This window comes from Pteropus vampyrus, unplaced genomic scaffold (assembly GCF_000151845.1).
Source record: "Pteropus vampyrus isolate Shadow unplaced genomic scaffold, Pvam_2.0 Scaffold84, whole genome shotgun sequence".
Taxonomy (NCBI): Eukaryota; Metazoa; Chordata; class Mammalia; order Chiroptera; family Pteropodidae; genus Pteropus; species Pteropus vampyrus.
In genome coordinates, this window is record NW_011888865.1 from 3,943,373 (window position 1) to 3,953,735 (window position 10,363).

A 10,363-nucleotide genomic window follows, 5' to 3' on the forward strand; every position below is an offset into this window, starting at 1 on the left:
TATTTATTGTAGCAAAACCAGTGCTATTGTGATCTTTGAACAGAATTTTCACAAGTCTAACCCACATTCAATTCACAAGTTTATTGTTAAGATCATTCAATTCACAAGTTTATTGTTAAGTGCTAAATTATATTCCAGTTATTTGATACCATTAGTGTCAGCACAGAGCCAGGACTGAGACCAGAATATAAATTTATTTAATATAGAGAATAGGTCTAGAATATCTCTTCACAATTTCTCTTTCTCGAATGGCAAAACTGTGTGTGTGTGTGTGTGTGTGTGTGTGTGTGTGAGAGAGAGAGAGAGAGAGAGAGAGAGAGAGAGAGAGAGAGAGAGAGAGACTGACTTATTTTTTTAAACCAATGAATAGAGATTCATGTGTATTTGTTTTCTGCTTTATAGGCAAAACTATGTTTAATCCAAACCAGAAAGAGAGTGGTTAACATTTTCAGGATTAATTCCATTTCCAGAAGAGTTTCAGTTTCCAAACATTTTATTGAAGAAACACGAGGTAAGAGCTAAGGTTGAAATACAATGAAATTATCTTTGGGCTAATATGGGATATTGAAAAATGAGCTTTTGGAAGGCAGAAGAAGTTTATGGGGAAAAAACTTTTACCTTCTGAAGAAATTCAGGCCTCCCTGGAAGCTGAATGGATTAGAGAGTATGACTGACAATTAGCTGGTTGATCCCTCTCTACTTTATACATCAGGAAGTAAGAACTGATTCATACTGTGTTCGCTTTTCTTGCCTTGCTTACCCTTTTATTGCCAGTGAATTGTACAGTGGTATATGCACTCAACAAATATTGGTTGAATGACTGAACAAATATATTAATGTTCTAATGCAAAATTAGAATTCCAAAATGCAGAGAAAAACTTCTAGTATCAACTCAGTCAACTACCTCCTCTAAATTCCATATTAAGGGGGAAAGGGACCACTGGGAAAGAGAGCTCTTTATCACCAGCAGTTCTAATGTGGAAAGTAGCAGGTGCTCAGATGCTGTCAGAACTTCTATTATCCTATCAATGTATGTGTCTATAGGAAAATCAGATAATGGATATCTTTTCAAAAATTAAATCAGTACAATTTATCTTCAGCCTTGGACGATTGATTCCATTTCTTACATGAAAATAAAAACAAACAGAGGAATAGGTATCTATTTCCATCCATTATCCAGTGGTTATTTTTATCTGCAAAGTAGCATATTTTAACATGAATAGAGAGAAGATAGAAAGGAAATAAAAATGTAATGGTCACTGTATTTGAATGTTTGGACTACGGATGATTTTTTTCCTTGTTTCTGACACTTTCTATAATCTTTAATAGTAATACTCTTTATAGTATTTAAAGTTTTTTCTATAGTCTTTATAGCAATAGAGGGTGACTCATAGTGATGGACAGAGGGTAAAGAAAGCACCCAGATTTCTGAATTATCATTTCTCCTGCTGCAAAGAAAATAAAAATCTCTGGATGTTACAGATAAAATGTGTTGCAGCCCATTATAGTACCTTTCAGTTTGTAAAACTCTTTCATTTACTAAGAGTTATGAGAAAAGACTAAGTATCAAGACATGAATATCAACGCTCTAGTTTTTAAATTAATACATACATCACTGTGATGTATACACACACACCCACAGGTGCCCATGTGCACATTCATCTCTGTAAGTAGATCAAAAGCTCCTGGCATAAAAATGGGCAGAAAATAGATTATCAACAAATGAGATCTTAAGAAGGACTAACCTGTTTCTTTAAATTGCAAGAGCTTATGTTATTGTATTTTTTTCTTTAAGACAGGATCTTTGAAGGAGTACATGAAGGTGTGTTTAGAAGAAATATAACCTGAATATATACACTCCGATGGTTCCTTGAATTCACGTATCCTCATCCCTTGTAAGCCATAAGGCCACATGAACCTGATCTCTCATTTGCTTCCCTGTGCCTTGCCATAGACACTACTGCTGGGCTCCATGGGGTGTCTTGGCCACTGGGTAAATGCTAGTCAGCCAGCCTCCTTTAGCCAAGCACAATAACCACAGAATCCTCATTATCCACAATGTCAACATTGCCTAACTTGGTAATTTGATCCCAATATCTATGCTGCTTAATCACATAACCTATGGAAAAAGTACAAAATGTCATTTTATGCAGAGGAAAAAAAGGTATGAATTCACAGCAAGGCAGAAAGTTATATAATTGAATGTTTTTGCTGCTAAAGATATTTCAGCAGCCATTTGCATATGACCTTTGTAATGTAGCATCCTGCCTTACAAGTTTTCAAAAGAAGTACTTCACCTAAATGAGCATGGCATGCAGCAAAGTCTTCTGTAAACACCACTGAAAGAAATACATTATGTTTTATGTTAGTTCAGTCTTTTAGATCATAACTGTTATAGACGAAGTTATAATTCAAAGAATGGTTATCAACAAGCTGTTCAACGGTTGTTAGAGTTAGGGTCACAAGTAAGTAAAATCAGTGTTATTATTTGTATAATAATGTTATATAAAGAAGAATGAGGCCCAGAAAGAAAAATGATGCAAAATGAACAACTTAGTGCCATAGTCGTGTCTAACATTAGAGTCTAACACTATCCAATAGAATGTTCTGCAATGATAGCAATGTTCTATAAATCTGAGCCATCTGATATCTGTGGCTACTGAGCACTTAAAATGTGACTAGTACAACTAAGGAACTAAATTTTTCATTTGTTTAACTTAATTCAAATTTAAATAGTCACATGTAGCTAGTAGCTACTGTATTAAACAACACTGTACTGGTCAATTCCTCTTTGCTCTGACTTGTAAGCACCTGGATGATTTTGTTACCACTGTCAAGAGCTCAATTGCTTGCAACAATGCTTCTTTTAGCCTCACAGCCTACTGGTGTGGATGGTGGAGAAAGCACAGGGATGGACAAAAGGAAGAAGGTTGCAATGGCGAGGGATGAAGGATCAAAATCTAACAAGATAAAGAATAAGGACTCTTATTATGCTTTTCAAAATAATAAAATATGTGGAAGTACTTTCCCATTTACTTAGTTTCCAAAAAATGACGTGGACAAATTTTAGAATAACTTATGTATGGCCTTTCTCACACTTAATTGTATATTAATAAAACGAACAAACAAAAAGCCAATAGGCAAGTAACTTTGTATTGTTCTTGCACAGATATAAACTGAAGCTAAGGTAACTTGTTCAGTTACACATCTACAAGATGTACAATACTATGATTTTCTAAGACTAGAAAAGATGGAGACAATCTTATGTTTTAGAGTTGTGATCGTTGCTGTGCATAAATACTGAAAAATCTTATGTCAAATATTCAGGTTTAACAATAACAGTTAATGATGAATATTTATATTTAATTTCACTATCTTGAAAATCAGTAATTTTTATATACTATGTACCTTATCTCTCAATAATTATAACTATATATATAATTATGTAGTTATAAAAATTTTAAGTCTGCAGTTCGACAGCATGTAAAACTAATTTGCCACATCTTTTTTCTCTACGCTCAACTTCATTAGCTTAAATGCCTGTATTCTTTCTATCAAATTTCTTCTCATTTCACCTACACTCTAATCAAGCCTTTGTTCCTTTCCACGTCCCAAATTTACTCTGAACTTTCTTGCTTTTCTGCCATTATGTGTAGCATTCTGTTAGAGTGCTCTTCCCACCTGTTTTCCACCTACTAAATCTTACATTTTTCAGTATCAAGATTAGATGCCTCCCAGTAGAGAAAGTCCTTCATTGGAATTCATCGCTCCCTTTCAGTATTTTCTTAGCCATTCTGCCCTTGATGTTATGTTTTATACAATAAATATATCTCTAAAAGTACTTGTTACTAGTCTGTAGTCAAAAAGCACCTTGAGGTGAGGACCATTTGAATCTCTCCAGAGTGACTGCTTACAAAATACGTTCTTTAAAAAAGGCCAGTTTTGTCTGACTGACTCTACACCATCAGTTTCACAAAACAGCATCAAAAGGAAACTCAATACTTTACTCAGCATTCCTGATACTATTCATAAGTGAGAATGTGAAAGTGCCAAGCTTGGAGCAGCAGACTGGCACGGGATCCCTCAGCTTGATAATTCTGTCGGAGTAAATAATTGGCTAACACTTTGCCTTTACTATCTTTGCACATAAAAACTAGAGTGTTTAGAATGCAACTACTTAACGGAATTATTAAGAAAAGCAGTCAAAGAATAAAATAAATCTTAATAATAAGTGACATTTATCATAATAAAACTTATTCCAATGAAGTGAATTATTTTGTTGTCCAGTTATTATTCTAAAAATATATTTTACCATGATTTGATAAACATTTTATTCATTTATTCAACAAATAATCTTTAAGCACACATTATATGCTAGACTAGGGACTGATATTACATTGTCCCTGTTCTCAAGAACTCATAGTCTGAGTTCTGCATAATAGAAAAACAAATTTAAGTACACTGACTTCATTTCTTTCCTGGCTTGATTAACTAATCACTTAACTTCAGGCAGCTCCCTTAGCTTCTCTTGAGCCTATTTCTTCATCAGTGGAATGGAGGACATGAGAAGAACATACTTCATTGTGTTAGTGGGAAAATTAAATACCCCAATGTACATAAATATGAACGATACTTAGTCCAGTGTTTGAAATGTAATGCTCTGTAATTATTAGTAATAATAATTGCAATTCAAGGTAAACAGTTCTATGACCAAGGAATACAGAGTCTGCTATGCAAATGTGAAAGGACAAGGACCTCATTCTGTCAGAGTGAGTTGAGAAGCTTCTCAGAGGGAAGAATGTTGAAAGAAAGTCTTGAAAAATGAGTAGGAATTTTCCAGGTGACATCACCAATAAAGAAATGGCTGTTTCAGATTAAGGACACATATGCAGAGGAATATATTCCAAGATTTGTAAGTAGCACAGTATGGCTGGAGAAGACATATGGAGAAGAGCTTTAAAGTATGGCAAAGGGATCCAAGAAACACTCAGAAGAGAAAGGCTATGAATGGATTTCCAATTTATAAAAAGCAGTATGGCTACAGTTCATAAAACACATTTTAAAGAGCTGAAGGTTTAAATGAGAAAACAAGTTGGGTGTTTACTTCCACTATTTCAGGCCATGGATGACGAGACTTTGAGTTTAGTTATAGGCTATTTGGATAGAGATAAAGGAAGGGTGAGGAAGGATCAAAATGATGTAATGATTGATAATAGATGTTGAGAGGGCACCATACTATCGCACTAGAAGAAAGTATGTTCTTCAAATGAGCTACTTCTCACCCATTTGCTATAAGGAAAATGGACATACAAATACTTGAATTGTCATTACTAATAATAAATATTGTATTTCAATCATTGCTTGAGACCTAAGTAGATCATATTGGAAAAAGTGGAAAGAAATTTAGTCCAATAAGACAAGTGCTATCTTGACTAGGTTACTATGTATGTTGCTGCCTGAGAATTTTCTCTAGAAATATTAAAAAAATAATAATAAGACATATTTTAAGAATCTGGGACTTAAACATTAAAAGAGAAAATATTAACTAAGATTACTCAAAGTAAAATAAAAATAAAAATTGACTCAATAGGGGAAATTCTTTGCAAGCATGAACTAATTCTGTAATGATGCTCTTCAATCTTCTGATAATCCCTTCTTTAGAACTTGCTTATTAATTGAGAGAGTTAGGTCTAACAGAAAGAGCATGACTTGACTATTTTAGCTACAACATGGCTTTTGAAAAGGTTACTCACCCTCTCAGTTTATTCATATAGAAATTGAGGCTAATAATACTGACATATTTGGATGGTTAACACAAAGTAAACTGCAGAGTTAAAGTAATTAGCATAGTCCAGCTGTGTATCAGGTGCTAAATAAATGTGAGTTCCTTTTCCACTATTACCCTTAAAAGTTAAGGAGACCACATATCCTAGTTCTCCAACACTGTCCCGGTTTATTTTTATTGCCATGGTGTCCTGGTTTAGTTTTTTCATTTTTAAATAAATTTTTACTTCTTAATTACTGCATTAAACATCAGTGAATATTGCAGGAGCCCTTGGGCATGTTTATGCATAAAATAAAAAAAAAATTAATCTAATGTACTTCTGAGGCCTGGCTGGTAAGGATTCTCTTTATTTCCTTTTGATGATATAATCCATACAATTGTCACAATCTAGGTGTTAAGGTCTGAGTTTGTAATTGTTTCCTCACATTTCCTAGCCTATATTTCTTAATCTTACTTGCAGCTAAAGGTATCCACAACTATATTCTTCCATGTAGAATATCAGCAGAAATGATGTACAGAGCTTCAATATTACCTCCTTAAATGAAATTGCTTGTCTTGTACTTTCTTTTTCCTTCCTGAGGCTCAAATGGTGATCATTAGTCAGCTTTAACCACGGGATACAGGCAACACCCTAAGAGACTATAGGGCAGCAAGACAGATACCACCTTTACCTACAAGGGATCTTACAGGGCAGAGCAATCTACTTGCTCTGGACCATCTATCCACCTTTGAACAAATTTGTCACCTTCATGAGAGAGAACAAAATATTTTGCTTGTTAAAAACAAATAATCAAACAAATAAAAAACACCTGCATTAAGGGAGTCGAGATGGTTTTGATAGATCTCCATTTCGTACTTCCACCTTCGTCCACAATCTCATCTAGTTAGGTGCGAAACAAACATGCAGTTAACAATATTTTCACTTTAACATGTGGTTAAATATGAAAGACAGTAAACCCTCTCTCTTCAACTGACTTTTTCCAGACACAATATAACTAGTCATCTTTTCTTCAAGAGTAGCATGAAGGAATCTTGTTGTCAAAACAGCATATTTTGAGGTGAGTGGCTAAGGATTGGTAACTCATTCTGGTCATCGATGGTCATCGAAGGGAAGTGTTTGAAGGTTGACTGGTATTTGGTGTACCAGTCAATTTGCCACATCAGGGAAAAATTGGAAAATGAATAAACTATGTCTATATAAAATATGTTAAGGAAATAGAGGTCAAGCAGTCTTGCCAATGAATGTAACAGTGATTTGAATTCTTTTACTGCAATGGTTTGATCTATTGTGAAAGAGATACAACTATGCACGCATTTAGTTATACTGTAATATTTTTTTAAATTTTGCAAATGAACTGCTTCAGCAGCAATGACCTAAAAAATTAGAAGTTCATAGTTAATGAAAAGTCACTGACTTTCATTTCTGAAGACACTGATGTATAATATAAGCTTTCTTAAATTTTTTAAAATATTTTTAATATTTACCATTCAACATGACAGTTACCATCATATCACTGACCACATAAAGGCTTGATGACACAAATCTTCTGAAGTTAGTGTCTGCTTCAAAAGTTAGTTATGAGTTGAAGAACACTATGTCTGAGACAATGATGCAATCCGCATATAAATATATGAGATGTATGACTTTTCATTTAGATCAAATAATTGTGCTCTGTATTAATTTGCTCATTTTCATTTTAAGTTATCTCATATAGATAAGAAAAACAAAATAGTATTGCTAAATAGGTTAACTGCAATAGTTAAATGATACAGTTCATAGCAGAATCATTAGACGCCTCTTTTTTTTTTTCTTCTACATCATGGAGTAAACTTTTGGAAATTCTTTCCACTGAAGATGAAATATCTAGCAATACTGTGAATGCTAAATTCAGTTTAAATTCAGTTTAAAAAGACAAACATTAAGATAAAATGCCTTGTTTATGTGATGCAAATAAAAGTATAGATTTTGATGTGGCACAGTATCATGGAAAAACAATATTCTTACCATATGAAAAAGAGTAAGAAGCAAAAATATATTTGCAATTTGGTATGGTATACACATAATTCATAAGTACATCAAAATAAGCTGCAGTATCATACCAATCCAAGTAGAATCTATAGTTGTCAAAAGCACAAATATATATTCACTGGCTTACTGAAATTCAAAATGTTTGTAATGTAACTGATATTGAATAAAAAAACTTTAGCATGTTGCAGTATGTCCTTCGTCTCTTTGCTGCCCATCGATCAGAATTTTAAAATATTATAGCTTTTGAAGACAAATTTTAAATAAATCTTAATATTCTTTCTTGATATTGAATGAATTTTATAAACAAATTGTATAAATTTTGGTTGCATTTTGTTAGAAGTCAGTTTAGAATTTGTGATCAAACTATTCAATTACTAGAATATTAAAAATATTTCATTTTAAATGTTTTAGTAGAATTGCAAATAATGACAACAAAGCTTAATAAAAAAAAAGTATTTAAATTTATCTTACCAAAGCAAAAGGGCTGATTAGAAAAAAAACTCAAAATGTGCATAGTACTCTCATTTTTAAATTCTAGGGTTCTGTTTTGTCATTTTTTGAGATTGTGGAGAGAATATTTTTAAGGATGCCCAATTTGGAAATTTATATTTTATAACACAAAAGATTGAAATTGAGAAGACAGAAAATTTCAGCATCTAAAATTGTTAAAGTTATTAAAAGAATCATAGAAAATGATATTTTGTCTTATAAAAATATTTCTCAAAGAAAACATTTTTAAGGGAGGGAAAAAGACTATACCAGTAAGACTATTTGGGTTTAAATATTTATACATTTCAACATAAATATATAACTGAATACATACTTCAGTTAGCAGAATTTGTTGATGTCTGCTAGGTATATTGTTGAGTATTCAGAATAACTTTTGTTATTTGGGTAATACATATTAAGACTTACCATATTAAAAAGTGATATGAGTAGTATGTATTTATTAATTCATATCTAATAAATACAAATGTTTATTAATTTATTTAAAATAATAAACCCATTACATGTTACCCTAAATATTTTTATTAAAATTGATATATTTCTATATAAAATCTTTTTAGTAAGATGAGTAGCCCATATTTTTACTTTACAAAAGTTTTAGAATATACCTGATTTATAGAGGATAAGTGGATTCTCATATTTGCTTCTGTATTCAATCTGTTGTGATACCACGTAAGGAAATCTATGAAAAACTCTACCACACATTTATGAGAGAACGAGAGCAAGAAAGGTAAATAATAGTCTAGTATTATATAAAAATGGTTTTGATTTCATTAACTCTGTAAAAGAATTTCAAGTCCCCTAGAAGTCTTTGAATCACATTTTGGTAATTATCGTTCTTCAGGGAGAAGTCAATTGAAGGTGTCAACAATTTAAACTGTAGTAACCCAAAATGCAAATTTTAAAATGATAGCAATAATTTTGCAGAAAAAAATTAAATTAGAGGCATTACATTGAAATAAATATATCCAGAAAAATATCAGTGACTCTATTATAGAGATAGATGTCTGAGAAATTGATAAATATATGTAAAACTTTACCAATAATTATTCAGCTTATGTAATTTTTAATGTTCAGATAATATAAACAGGTTTCTAAAATTAGTTTTAATTTACATGAATATGTTATTTTTAGAAATAATTTTGTTTTGTGCATTTAAAATTTTGAAATTTAAATTTTAAAATATTAAGTCCCAAACTAAATACAGTTTTATAGGTATGAACTAATAAATACATATTATCAATATCAAAACTGTAGTTCTTTTAAAGCAGTTTTGAGATACTCAATTTTGGGAACAAATCAAGAGACTATACTCCCCCGTACATGCCCACACACAAACACATACACACACACAGTTTCACCTCTTATTTGAGATAGTGTTGAGGGCTTGGCCTTGGTTGAGTTAGCCAGAGACACCAAGATCTGTGTTAGAACCACTGCCTAGCCAACAAGGAGGAGAGGTGATAAGAGTTCAGTGTATGTCATCAATGTACTATTGACTTCTATGCTTAGATGAGATGGGGTAGAATAAATCATAAAATCAAATAAAGACTTCCTGACAGAAAAAAAACAAATGACTAGAACTTAAAAAGATTTTTTTCTCTTATTTTCCATAGAACATTTTCAACTCAGCTTAAATATAATGTTTCATAAAGTCTTCACTGATGATATTCAAGTAAACATCTGTATGAGGGAAGGATCAAGCCATCCAGACTACAGGAGTGAATGAAGCATATTCTAAGCAGAGGAAACTTCACTTGCAAAGGACCTGAGACCAACTTGCGCTTAGAGTTTTGAGAGAAGAAAAAGTAGACATTTCCTAGAGCAAAACGTGGGAATGGATCGTATGGTAACTCTATTCTTAATTTTTTGAGTAACCTTCATACTGTTTTCCATAGTGGCTGTACCAATTTGCATACAGCAGTGTACAAGGGCTCCTTTTCTTCCACAACCTCTCCAACACTTGTTATTTCTTGTCTTCTTGATAATAGCCATTCTAAGAGGTATGAGGTGGTATCTCATTGTAGTTTTGATTTGTATTC

General features: G+C 32.3%; 1 protein-coding gene across 1 annotated transcript in view; it reads right to left on the reverse strand.

Moving 5' to 3' along the window:
• GRM5 (glutamate metabotropic receptor 5) overlaps positions 1 to 10,363 on the reverse strand; it is a 418,657-nt gene that overhangs the window by 322,117 nt on the left and 86,177 nt on the right. The window lies entirely within an intron of this gene.